The sequence below is a fragment of the Rhea pennata genome, chromosome 12 (assembly GCF_028389875.1).
Source record: "Rhea pennata isolate bPtePen1 chromosome 12, bPtePen1.pri, whole genome shotgun sequence".
NCBI classification, from domain to species: domain Eukaryota; kingdom Metazoa; phylum Chordata; class Aves; order Rheiformes; family Rheidae; genus Rhea; species Rhea pennata.
The window spans coordinates 22,909,173-22,922,055 of record NC_084674.1 but is presented as its reverse complement, the minus strand read 5'-3'; positions in this window follow the sequence as shown (position 1 = coordinate 22,922,055).

The window sequence follows — 12,883 nt, the reverse complement described above, 5'->3', positions numbered from 1 at the left end:
ACAATCTCAGGCATCTCATGCTGCCAGGGCAGCAGAACAGAGATCCCCAGGAGCTTCTGATCTGTAGCCAAAGCTGGGACAAGGCCCAGATATCAGCAAGTTCCTTGGGCAGAGCATTTAGGGGCAGGACTTTTGGGGGAGGGGGAGATGTCAAAACCCTGACCTTGGACACCTGCAGGGACAGCCGGAAGCCTGTAGGGACTTGAGTGCTTAAGGTTTTGTGGCTGCAGACTGCTGCTGAGTCCTGCTGGACCAGGCAGCCTAGGTATGGGAAATGTTCCTGCCCGGCTTCCTGGACCCTTTTTGGGTTGCAGTGACTGCTCTGATGGGCTGCGTTGACAGAGGGCTGCATGGAGGGAGTGAGGCAGGGAAGAGAGTCCAGCTCTCTATCTGCTGCTGCAGGAAGAGGCATGGCAGGAGGCTGAAGGCAGTGGTGGGCCTGGTGCAGACAGAGAGAGGGGCTCTGTGCTGTTTCAGGGACCCAGGAGGTTGGGCTGCAAGGTGATGTACTTTCCAAGGATCCTACTGCCAGCAGCCTTTGCTCTGATGCTCAGGCCCACTGAAGGAGTGTCAACACCCTCCCCAAATCATACTAGAAATCCATACCTGGGTCACGTTCAGGATCCAAGCATACAAATGGAAGAGCAATGAGAGTAGGCTCCTCTCCGCTTGCTTCTTTATCTGCTTTTTTTCAGTGCTCACCACAATCTGCATCACATCTTGGAAGCAGTGGTTGGAGAGCTCTCACACAAAGCTGGATCCCTGGTGGGAAGGAAGAGGGGAGGACCTCAGCTAACAGTGAGCTCCAAGCCTACAGTGAGTAAGGAAGACAGGGCAGAGTGGGTGATGTGGCGATGAGTACATCTGACTCTCTGCACCAAGGAACTGTTGTCCAGATCTGCAGCTAGTGCTAAACAGCCCCAGGCCATGAAGTACAATGCAGTGGGTTTCTGTAACATGCTGCAGCCAGGGAGAGCAGAGCCTTGGGAGGCATCTGAGCCCGGAGAAGCTACTCTGATCCTGGCTACACCTCCATTAGTCATCCTCTGCCAAGTCACTGAGGTTCTCCCCTAGGTGGTGCACCAAAGAAGAGGCTGTGCTGGGCCTCTGCATCAGCTCCTCGGTATTTGCCACCCGCTCAAGGCCTCACCTGCCTGCCCTGACAAGTGGTGAGAACATGTGGTCATGCCTGCCAGCAGTGCCCAGCAGAGCCATCTGGGCTTGCAGAGCAAATTTTGGCCTTTGGTGGTTTGTGTGTGGGCCAAGCAGCCAGTGCCCAGGATGGGTGCTGGGATCATGTGGGGGTGGAAACTGGAGAAGGAGAAGCCATAGTGAGCTGCAAAGGGCTGAGGAAAAGGTGGCATTATAGAGCATGCACCTGCATGGCTTGGCACGAGCACGAGATGGGCTAGCAAGAAGTCTTGTCCTACTGCTGTTGTCCCCCGAACCCTGGTGGGAGGGCTGAGCTGGGGGCAGGTTCATCATGGAGGGAGCTGGGAGATCTGGGGCTGTCCTACAGCAGCAGGACAAGCTTCTCTTGCCTCTCCTTTCTGGGTGGGTCTTCATTTCCATCAGTACCCCCAGGCAAAAGACAGTGACAGAAAGGGGCAGCCGTAGGGAACGGCCACTCCTTCACTCTCGGGACTGCTCTGGGCTTTCTGCTGCCCTGGCCCCAAGGCCACATCAAATGCTGCAGGAGGTAAGCATGATATGGCATCTCTGAGGGCAGAGATGGGGCTGCTCTGACACAGTCCTGCCGTGCAGGACATGAAGGGCAGGACAGGGTAACGGTCTGAGAACCACACAGCAAAATGTCTCCCGGCAGAGCACAGGGTCTGTGGTGGGAGGCACAATTTTACATGCCAGTGGATACAGAGAGAAGGACACACCATACTGGGGCCATGCTAAAGAGCCTCAGGCTCTCCCACCAGCCTTATGTCAAGGAGTAGCTGGAGCTTCTCCGCAAGCTGCAGAGTGATGAAGCTGACCATCTGCCTGTCCATGAGACATTAGTGAGGACAGGCAAGGCCCTTGCACAGAGGTTGCTGTCAGCAGCCTGTAGTCACTTCATGATGTCCACCAGCAGCATGTGCATTTTTCTTGCCTGCATGAAACATGACACACACACACACACTCCTCACCATCTGATCAGCAGCTCCTCTCCCACACCTGACTGGCAGCTTGCGTTGTCCCCAGGGCAGCAAGGGAGCTATGAGCTAGCAGAGCTCCCGATGCCCAGTAAAGTCCAAGCCACTGTGTTATCCACTGCCCTCTGCCCAACCCCAGGCTGCAGGCATGGCTTTTCTCAGCCAGCAAGGTGGCCTCTGAGCACCAGCCTGTGCAACCGCAGGTACTGACCCCACAGAAACATCCAGAAAAGGTCCAGGACACACTCAACCTCTTTGCTAAGGTCAGCGCAAACCAGCAGCTGAAACACACAGAGCAAAGAGAGGCTGGCAGAGCTGGCAGGACTCTCTGCATTGTGCGGTGCTCAGGGGGTACCAGAGCAACACGAAGCCTGGGAAGATGACAGCAGTGATTGTGCAGAACCCTTGTGGCCCCACTCTCTGCCCCAGGGCCTCCTGGCACAGCACACTGACCGCTTGCCTGTACCTCCTGGCCTTCCAACCATCTGCACTTGCTTGTTTTCAAGCCTTCGAGGAGTGATTGATTAGAGAGCTGGCACTGAGGAAGCACTAAATACAGATGGTGGCAAGTGTAACCCCAGCAGAACTAGGCCAAGGCCAAGGGTACGAATAGGAGTCCACCTGCTGCCTCAGCTCCATTAACAGGCACCCACCTGGCACCACGGGCACAAGAGAGCAGAGTGCTTTGAGGCACCTCAGAGAGGCACTGCTTGCTATCGGGCTCACCTCAATGAAGAAAGCCATAGTGATGATCTCCTAGGCGCAGTTCTCCCCATCGAGCAGTGCTGCCAGACGGTGAAAGGAGGCACGCAGGGGTACACAGTGCCGAGGGTGGCCATCATCCCATCGGCCCAGACATCCTGGGTGGCCCCTACATCACCAGCATGACTGTAAGACAGCATGGCTGGGAGTCCCAGAACAAATGGAGAAAGAAACTTGTGCTGTCCATGCCAGAGCCATAATTTGCAGCAGATGGTTTGGAGGGAATTGCAGGGCGCCGTATATTGTCTATAGGTGTCCCACCCTTACCCCTTTATCCCACCTTCCCTTGAAGAAAGGCATCATGACTGGAGCAGAACACATTTTGCTTTACCTCTGTTGAAAGACTACGGGGAGAGAGGAGGAGGATGGTGGGAAAAGGCAGCAGAATGGACGTGCCTGAAGCGTCACTCCTGCTCCTTTACCAGGCACAACCCCAGTCCCTGGGAGAAACCAGGAATCTTTCCATTAGCTTCAAAGAGATGCTGCGCAAACCTTCGGGGAAAAGGAGGAGTGAAATTTTCCCTGTCACCACACCGTGGCACTCTTCTCGCACGTTTCCCACAGGTAAATCTGCCTTTTTTCATGTTACCAAGAAAATCCCTAGGAGCATAAATGCCGCTGAGCGAATGGGGGTGTCACAAACCACCAGTAATGGAAACCCATGGCGCAGTCCTTCCGCTCTCGGCAGCCATCCTGTGCTCGGCTCCGCAGTGCTCCTGCTTCTACCCAGCTCCTGCCGAGGCTCGTGCCAGGGACTGTCTCCTTCCAAGGGCCGCTCCGTGTTTGCCCTGGCCCCCTGCTTGCTGCGGGCATGTGTGTTTCCATCCCCAGCTCATCACAAGCACATGGGTGTGCAAGGGCAAAACCACACAGCTGGGTTATTAGAACGACTCCTTATAAAGCTTGTTAATCATTTCTCCTATATACGAAGAGCCTCTTTCTTCCTTCATCTACCTGCCAGGACCCAGGTTCACAGCGGTCAGTTGGTGAGAGCTGTTGGCACTGCCATGGGCAAGGCAGCAGCAGAAGCACCACGCTCTCTGGCCTGGACCTGCACCAGTGAGGGGAGTGGAGCTCTGCAGCTGACTTCAGTGAAAGCAGAAAGACGTTTGGCACTACGAAGGTCAAACAGTTTTCTGAATTCTTACAAACTCGAATGCTGCTCCCAGCTTACACTCTCAGAGTGCTTTACCAACACTCATCGCTTTCCTCTGTGTTTTTCTGGACCAGCAGCTTGAGAGTGGATGCAGCAGATGGAGGTGCTTTCCCAGCTCACCCCACCTCACTGCAATACGGTCAGGACAACTGCTCAGGGAATGAGGTCTCCATGGCTCCTGGAGCCCTGCAGAAGGTTCCCAAGTACTGATATAACAACCATTTCCTACCTGGCCACTGGAAACTGGACTGTCATTCAGGCTCCGCAGCATCAGTGCACACTGACTTTTTAATTATTGCAGGTTGGGGACTGGTCAACCTGGAACAGAAACAACTGCAGAAGCACTGGAGGTCTCTCTGAATGGCAACACAGCCCTCGGGTGTATCAGCCACTTCAGCACCGCCAGCAAACTGGCTGAGCGTGCACTCTGTCCCTACATCCACGTCATGGATGAAGATGTTGAACAAGACTGGACTCGCTATTGACCCCTGGGGCACTCTGCTAGCTCCAGGCCTCCAGCTAGACTTCAGTCACAACCCTCCGAGCTCTGCCTGTCATCCAGTTCTCAGTCCACCTCACTGTCCACTCATCTAGCCTGCACTTCCTCCGCTTGCCTAGGAGGATGCTATGGGAGACAGTGTCAAAAGCCTTACGGAAGTCCAGGGAGACAACATCCCCTGCTCTCCCCTCCTCTGCCCAGCCTGTCATTGCAGCTTGGAAGGTTATCAGGTTGGTTAAGCATCATTTCCCCTTGGGCAATCCATGCAGACTGCTCCTGATCACCTTCTTATCCTTCATAAGCTTGGAGATGGTGTCCAGGATGAGCTGTTCCATCCCCGTTCCAGGGATCGAGCTGGGGCTGACTGGCCTGTAGTTGCCTGGGTCCTCCTCCTGGCCCTTTCTGAAGACTGAAGACATTAGCTTTCTTCCAGTCTTCAGGCACCTCTCCTGATCTCCACAACCTTTCAAAGATGATCGAGAGTGGCCTAGCAGTGACATCTGCCAGCTCCCTCAGCACTTGTAGGAGCATCCTATCAGTGTCCACGGAGTTGTGGATGTCAGGTTTTCCTAAATGATCTCTAATCCAATCCTTCTTAAGGAAAGTCAAGTCTTCCTTTCTCCAGACTTTCTCTCAGGACTCTAGAGTCTGAGATTCCTGATTCCTGAGGGAATCCATAGATACACAAAATCAATCCAGTTACAGGATGAAATCCTGGCCCCAGTGAACTCACTTCTGAACTGTGGTATAGGCAAACTCTGCAACAGACCTTGCAATTCTGGTTACTGGGTGCAGATCCCAGGTGCCTCCTGACTTCATGCTGGGAAGAGACCCATGCGTACACACTCCTCCTTTAGAAAGGAAACTTGGACACAAGCAGGGAGGGAGCCCTAGTGGATACCAGTAGCATCCCCCAGTCGAGGTGATCAATAGGAGAGCATCAACGATATTCGACATAGACTCTCTGGGTTCATGAAGCCTCATCACCCTGATCCTGGTATCCTCAAATATTTGAGCCTTTGGAAGAATTTGAAGACCTCATAATGCAATCTATACAGAGGAAAAAGCAATGGGCCCTCTCTGATCCCTGCTGGGCAAAGAGCTTGCATATTGAAGCACAGAATTTATTCATATCCATCTTAGCCTGAACGAATGCAATGCAGATCTGGGCTGGAGCCAGTCTGGGGACTGGAAGAAGAGTCAGAGTCGGAGTTGAGGCTGGAGACTAGGAGCAGGGACAGCTAGGACTGGACTCTGGGCTGGCACTGATGCTGAGGCTGGGCTAATAAAGCAGGGCAGGCAGGGTCAGGGCTCTGGCTGGACCAGGGTGCCAAACTGAGTTTTGGGGCCAAGCTGGCCTTCCACAGTGTTGCCCAGGGCCAGAGGGGGTTTCACTAAGGAGCCTGCAGTACAGCCAGAGGCCAAGGCCCTGTGTGCTCTGGGCCCACAGTGCTGGCCCTCAGCGGCAGAGCCCAGGGCTGAGCCTAAAGGTGGGCTTGCTTCTCAGACTCCTTGCAAAAGGCAAAGCCAAACTCTCCAAGTGGCGTCTGCTGGCCTCACGCGCAGGTTCCCAATTACTGATCTAACAACTGTTCCCCACCTGGCCACTGGGAACTGCATCGCCAGCAAAATGGCTGAGGGTGCACTCTGCCCCTTCATCCACGTCATGGATGAAGATGTTGAACAAGACTGGACTCACTATTGACCCCTGGGGCACTCTGCTAGCTACAGGCCTCCAGCTAGACTTCGATCACAACCCTCCGAGCTCTGCCCGTCAGCCAGTTCTCAGTCCACCTCACTGTCCACTCATCTAGCCTGCACTTCCTCCGCTTGCCTAGGAGGATGCTATGGGAGACAGTGTCAAAAGCCTTACGGAAGTCCAGGGAGACAACATCCCCTGCTCTCCCCTCCTCTGCCCAGCCTGTCATTGCAGCATGGAGGTTATCAGGTTGGTTAAGCATCATTTCCCCTTGGGCAATCCATGCAGACTGCTCCTGATCACCTTCTTATCCTTCATAAGCTTGGAGATGGTGTCCAGGATGAGCTGTTCCATCCCCGTTCCAGGGATCGAGCTGGGGCTGACTGGCCTGTAGTTGCCTGGGTCCTCCTCCTGGCCCTTTCTGAAGACTGGGGTGACATTAGCTTTCTTCCAGTCTCCAGGAAACTTGGACACAAGCAGGGAGGGAGCCCTAGTGGCTACCACTAGGATCCCCCAGTCCAGGTGATCCACAGCAGAGCATTAATGATAGTTGTCATGGTCTCTTCAGGTGCAGGAAGCCACATCACCCTCATCTTTGCAACCTCAAGCGTTTGAGCCTGCAGAGGAATGCAAAGCCCTCAAAATGCACCACTGGTGGGAACTACCACAGAATCACACAGAAAGGTGGAGGTTGGAAGAGACCTCTGGAGACCACCTAGTCCACCCTACCCCTCCCCCCCCCAAACAGAGTCACCTCGAGCACGTTAGACAGGATCGCATCCAGGCAGGTTTGGAATAGCTCCAGAAAAGGAGACCCCACCACCTCTCTGGGCAGCCTGGTCCAGTGCCCTGTCACTCTCACAGTAAGGAAGTTCTTCCTCATTCTAAGGTGGAACTTCCTGTGGCTCACTTGGTGCCGCCTGCACCCAGATGGCCTCTCTCCCCAGAGGCAAGCTGCAGGGGGGTTGGCCTGTGGAGCTGGAGCCCGTACATCCACTGTGGTTATTGGGGATGAAGCTTCTAGAAGGATTTATGAAGACGACCTTCTTATGTCAGATGCCTCCCTGGCGTGGCTGCTAAAGAAGCCGGGGAGATGGGGGGCTAAGTTCAGCCCCACGCAGTCCTTGCCGATGGGTTGGCCTGTAGGTAAAGTCCCAGCTGCAGCGATGGAGACCACGGCTACTTGAAGTAGCAAAAGCATCAGCTAACGACCTGTGATCGGGACGGTAGAGATCTCTTGGCAAACTGTGGTGAGTGCGGGTAGTTGTGTTGCTATCTGTCCATCCGTGCAGCTCTCCATCTGTGTGTGTGTGTGTGTGTGTGTGTGTGTGTGTGTGTGTGTGTCCCTTTCCCTCCCCCTCAGGGCACAGGGTCAAGCATCAGCCGGACGCTGCACGTAACCTGCATCTCCCCTGCGCCGTGCTTGGCGTGTGGCAGGTCGGAGCCACGGCTGGCACCGTGGTTGCAGTGAGGGCTCCGCCGTGGAGGTCTTTGGGCCCTGCTGGGTGAGGCCCTGCCGTGCGAGGCACGGGGGAGATGTGTGGCTGCTCTTACACCAAGTCTCGGTCCACAACTGCTCTTCTGCCCTTCCACTGCTGTGGTGGCGGTTGGGAATTAGAAGGAGCTTTTAGTGCTTGTGTGTGCAAATGCCGAGACGTCTGGGCCGGGGGGCTGAGTGCCCGGTGTGCGCACCGTGCGGCACCGTAGCTTTTCCCCTCTGATGTGCAGAGAAGGGGATGTGAGGGACCGCAGGAGTTGCAGTCTGCCCTGGGGCTAATGGGCTTTCCCAGCTTGCCTGGAGGAATGCCCCCTCCCAGCTCCCCTCTCTCACACTTGATGGGGTTTGATGGCCAGGGCGGGTGCCAGGAGGGGGCCGGGCCTGCAGCTGGGAACAGCAGCAGCCACATCGATGGGGCTGAGACGGGAGAAGCCTCCTAAAGCTAGGACCACCCAGTTCCAGGCTCGGTGGCTAGCGATGGAAGACTCCCCTGCAGCTTTTGCCACGTGGCTGGGGGAGGGAGGTGCCTCCTCCCCAGGCCAAGGGGAGGGGAAACCCGTGGATGCCCGCCCGGGCCGTGCCACCTCCATGACGGTGACCTCAGGACCCCGTGATGGCACGTGCTGAGGTGACAGTGGCACAGGCCGCATCACAAGCCGGTGTCCGCGGCCAGGGCCCGCACTTCCCTGCCGGGTCCCGGCTCTGCTGGCCGCTGGTCCCGGCGCTCCCCGCGGCTGCCGCTCGGAGCCGCTCCGCAACGAGCAGCGGGGCCGGGAGGCCGCGCGGGCGCCTTGCAGAGCCCCGTGGGGCGAGCGGGCGGGAAGAGCGCCCCTTCGGCCATGCTGCCGAGGCGAGCCGAGGGCCAGGGGGCGAACGGCATGGAGGGCTCCTGGACGGAGCTCATCAGCCCGGAGCAGAGGGTCTTGTTCCCGACGCTGCTGCAGCTCTCCACCGAGGGTAGGGCCTTTGGAGCTGCTTCCCAGGGGCCGCAGAGACGCGCAGCTGCCGCAGGAGCTGCGGCCCCCGCGCTGCGGCGATGGGGCTGCACAGGCCGGGGGGCTGCCGCCAGAGCCCGGCCCGAGGGTCCTGTGCGGCCCGGGGCGCCGAGGGGCAGCCGGGACTCGCGGGTCCTGGTGCCGGGGTTGCCCTGAGCCTTTGCACGTGGCATCCCTTGCCGGGGCTCAGGTGGCCGCAGCCCTTGCCCCAAACCCTTCCCCTCGCCCTCTTTCCGCCCCACACCTGCCCTGCGCCCCCAGGAAGGCCGGCAGCCCGAAGCGGGGGCACGCGCGGCTCGGCAGCTGCCGCGGGGGCGTCTCGGAGGCTCCGCGTACGCCGGCGTCTGCCAGGCCCCGGGCGAGCGGCTTGCTGAGAGGCCGTGAGCCGGCCGGCGCGGGGCCTGACGCCTCCGTCCCTTGCTCTCCAGAGACTGTGGCCATTTGGGACGCCGTGTCCAAGTACATCCTGGAGCAGATGATGCTGGACAAGGTGGGCTGCTGTCCTGCTCCCCCTCCCCTCGGCGTGGGGGCCGGTTCCCCGGAGGGTCCTGCCACCCAGCGAGCAATCCTTCCCGCCGCGCCGCGGCAGCACGCTGCCGCCAGCCAGCACGCTGCAGAGCAGCTCCTCGGCCAGCTGGCACCGAAACCACCTGCGCGTCTCGCGGGAGAAAGCGCTCGGCACCTCGTGGGGCTTCTCCGTTGCCCGTGACGAGAACGCAGAGACCAAGCAGAGAGACAGAGGCAGTTTCCAGCGCCTGGGCTCTTAGAGAGCCCCGGCATCTTCTTGTTTCCTCGAGCTCAGGGGTGTTAGGGAAGCGCTGGAGCAGGGCCAGCACCAAATCCGGAGTCGGCGGCTCTTCTCCAGAGCCTTCCCGAGGGCTCCCTCTTGCCCCGCTGCCCGCAGCAGCAGGCAGGGCACAGAGCAGCAGCCCCCGCTCCAGCAGCGCTCGCCTTCCCCGGCTGCAGACCGCTCACCGCTCGGCCTGGCTGTCTTTTTCCTCTGCAGGGTGTGCTGGTGGAGGGGCTCGGCACCTTCTGCACGGTGCGAGAGCAGCTGCGCCTGGGTGCAGGAGAGGTGCTGATGGTTCGAAGGCCCCTCTTCAAGCTGGACATGTACCGCGTCTGGCCGCGGTGGCTGAAACGCCCCAGAGTGACTCTCCCCGGTGAGACGGCGGTGGCCCCCCTGCCCTTGCCCCTGCCACGCGTGGGGGGCGGCGGGTGCTCCCTGCTCTTTGCAAGGGGCTGCCAGGAGCGCGGAATTCCCTCCGGAGGCCGGGCAACAGGCAGCCGCAGCTCCCGCAGGCCACCCACCGCCCGCAGGGCTGCTGCTCACAGGGACCTTCTCTGCGCGAGCTTCTTGCAAGCGCTGCACCGCCTGGGGCTCTCGCTCCCTCCGCTGCCCTAACAACGGGCTCCACGACACTCGCGGTCCTCGACGGCCCAGCACCGGGAACTGGGCCGGCTCCAGCGCTGACATTGTCCGTCTCCCTCGCAGACTACATCGAGATCGAGCCGCTGAACTACGGGCAGCTCTCCCGGGCCACCTCCTTGCCGCGGCCTGTGCTGGAGGACTGTGTGAATGAGACCATCCAGCTGTTCTCCTCGCGCCTGAAGTACAAAGAGAACGTCAGCTTTGTCTTCAGGGACATCGGGGTTCTGGGCCGCCAGGGAGACAGAGTGCGCCTCAGGTTTTACGCCAGCTGCATCCAGCGGCTGGAGAGCACCGCGAGCCTCTTTGCAGCCCTGCGCAGTGTAAGTTGCGCACGTTGCCAGACCCGCTGGCCCGCCGGGGGGGGACCCTGCCCAGGCATGAGCCACCCGACGGCTCTTGGCCCACCCGGCCGATGCAGCACCTTCCGCAGTGCCTGAGCCACCAAATCCTCCGCTCGCGGAGGCGGCGTCCCCCGACTGCCTCCAGCCTCCTCCCTACAAGAAGCCTCGCAAGCCTCTTAGCCACTCTCCAACCTTTGCTGTGCAGCGTTTGCTCTTTGCTCCTTCCACAGCGCAACGAGGGGCTGACGTGCACGGTGGAGGGGCTGGGAGGAGGGCTTGGAGCGGCCGGCTCCCCTTGTTGCGGCGGGAAGCGCAGCTGCCGTTGGCGGCAGGCAGAAAGCTGCCTTGGACACCTCCCAACGTGTCTGTCCACGTTGCAGAGACCGTGGGCGATGGATCCGCTTCCGGTTGTCCCCCGTCCCCAGATGGGGTACCCACGGATCCAGCCTCGACCCGTCTACATCTTCCCAAGGTGAGGATGTGCCGAGAGGCCTCCTTCCCGGCTCCTGCTGGGGAGCGAGCCCTGCTGGGCCTCCAGGCTCACCGCCGAGCCGGGAAGAGCTCAGAGCAACTCGGGCCAGCGTCCCTGCTTCGGAGGCGGACGGCCAGACCGCGCAAAGAAGCGCGCAGGGACGCAAAGCAGATGCCACGCGAGGAGGTCTCAAGTGGCAGCGAGGAGCACCGGTGTCGGTAAGCTGCCCAGGGGAGGTGGTGCCCTCTCCTCACAGTTGCTCTCTCTTTGCTTGCCAGATTTCAGGTCAGGCTCGAAGGCAGCCCCGAAGCCAAGGCTGCCCCCGCCGGCTCCCCCGGCGGGAAGGCGGTGGCGGAAGAGCCGAGGAGCGCCGGGCCCAGCAAGGGTGAGGCAAAAGCTGCCTCCCGAGCCCCTCGGGTCCCTCTGCCGTGCCGGCTGAAGGCAGCCCGGCTCCGAGGTGCTGCCCGGCAGCCGCGCGGAAGAGCTTCCTCCTCTCTGCTTACAGGGCAGCGTCCCGGCGAGCTCCGGCAGCGCCGCGAGGAGCTCTGCCTCCCCATGCTGCCCAGCTGGGGGGCGCGCACGAGGCGGCGAGGCCCCGAGCAGCAGCCGGCGGCCAGGTGGGAGCCTGGGCGGGGGGCGCGGGGGGCACGCGGCGCGGACACGGGCCGCAGAGACGGCCCCTCGGCACGTGCGGCCCCGGGGCCCGGCGGAGGCTCCTGACACGGGGGCCAGGCACGGCGGCTCTCTCGCCGGACGGCAAGCGGGCACCGCTCTGCCGGGGAGCCGCCCCGTGCCGGGGCTCTCCTCCAGCGTCGGCATCTTCCGCGGAGCTGAACGCAGATCCTCCCTGCAGACGTTCTCGGCCGCAGCAAGCCCCTCTCCGTCCCCCCGACTCTTAGCTTTTAGCTTGCGGCAGCGAACGTCTGCCGCCCTCACGCTAACGCATCCCGCCGTTTCTTCTCAGGGCCTTTCTCAACGTCTTGGGCCACGTCCCGGGCACCTGGCCGGAGCAGGAGGCGCACGCGGAGCTCCTCCCGCATCCTCCCGCCGCACCGCGGCCTGGCCCGGCCAGCGCCGCTCCCGGGGCTGCAGCGCAGGTGCGCGGGGGCCCCCGGCTGACGCTCGCACCTCGCCCGCCAGCAGCAAAGCTGCTCCCCCGAGCCGGCGCTCCGCTGGGCGCTGCTCAGCCGGGCCACGGGAGACGGGCTTTGCGGCGGGGGGTGAAGGGCAAAAGGCAGCAACGCCCCCTCCCAGTGTGCCCCCTGTCCACGCGTGGACAAGACTGACCCTCCGGCCTTCCTCTGCCCCCAGCAAACCGCCCGCCCTGCCACCCAGCGCGCCCCGAGAGCCGCCCGCCTCTCCCTCTTCCAAGAGAGGCAGAGGCAGGCGCGAGAAGGCCTGGAGGAGCTGCGGGCCAGGATGGACAAAAGCGCCCGGCATCAGGAAAAGGTACGGGACGCCCCGGGGAGCCCTCGGGAAAAGGGACGGTTCCCACCTGCGGGCCGGCAGAGCCTTGCAGGCAGCCCTCGTGCCAGCTCCGGGCCGGGCCTGCGCCGGCGAGACAGGCACTAGGGGCCTCCCCCGCGAGCGGGCCGGGGCTCCCTCTCCCCAGCCGCCCCGTCCGTCCTGAAACCGGTTGCTCTTCTTGCCCTCGCAAACCAGATCCAAGTCCTGACAAGGCAGCTCCACCTCGACCAGCGCTCCTTCCCGCGCACAGGCGCGACACCCAAAACGTGAGTGTGCCCGGAGCTGCGAGGCCCTGGCCGGGGCCCGCGACGGTCGCCCACGAGCCCCGGGACGTGCCGGCACCCCAAAGCCCTCCGCCCCGGGGCCCGGCGTGCCGCAGCCCCTGCTTGCTCCCGCTCTGGGGCTGCTGGGGCTG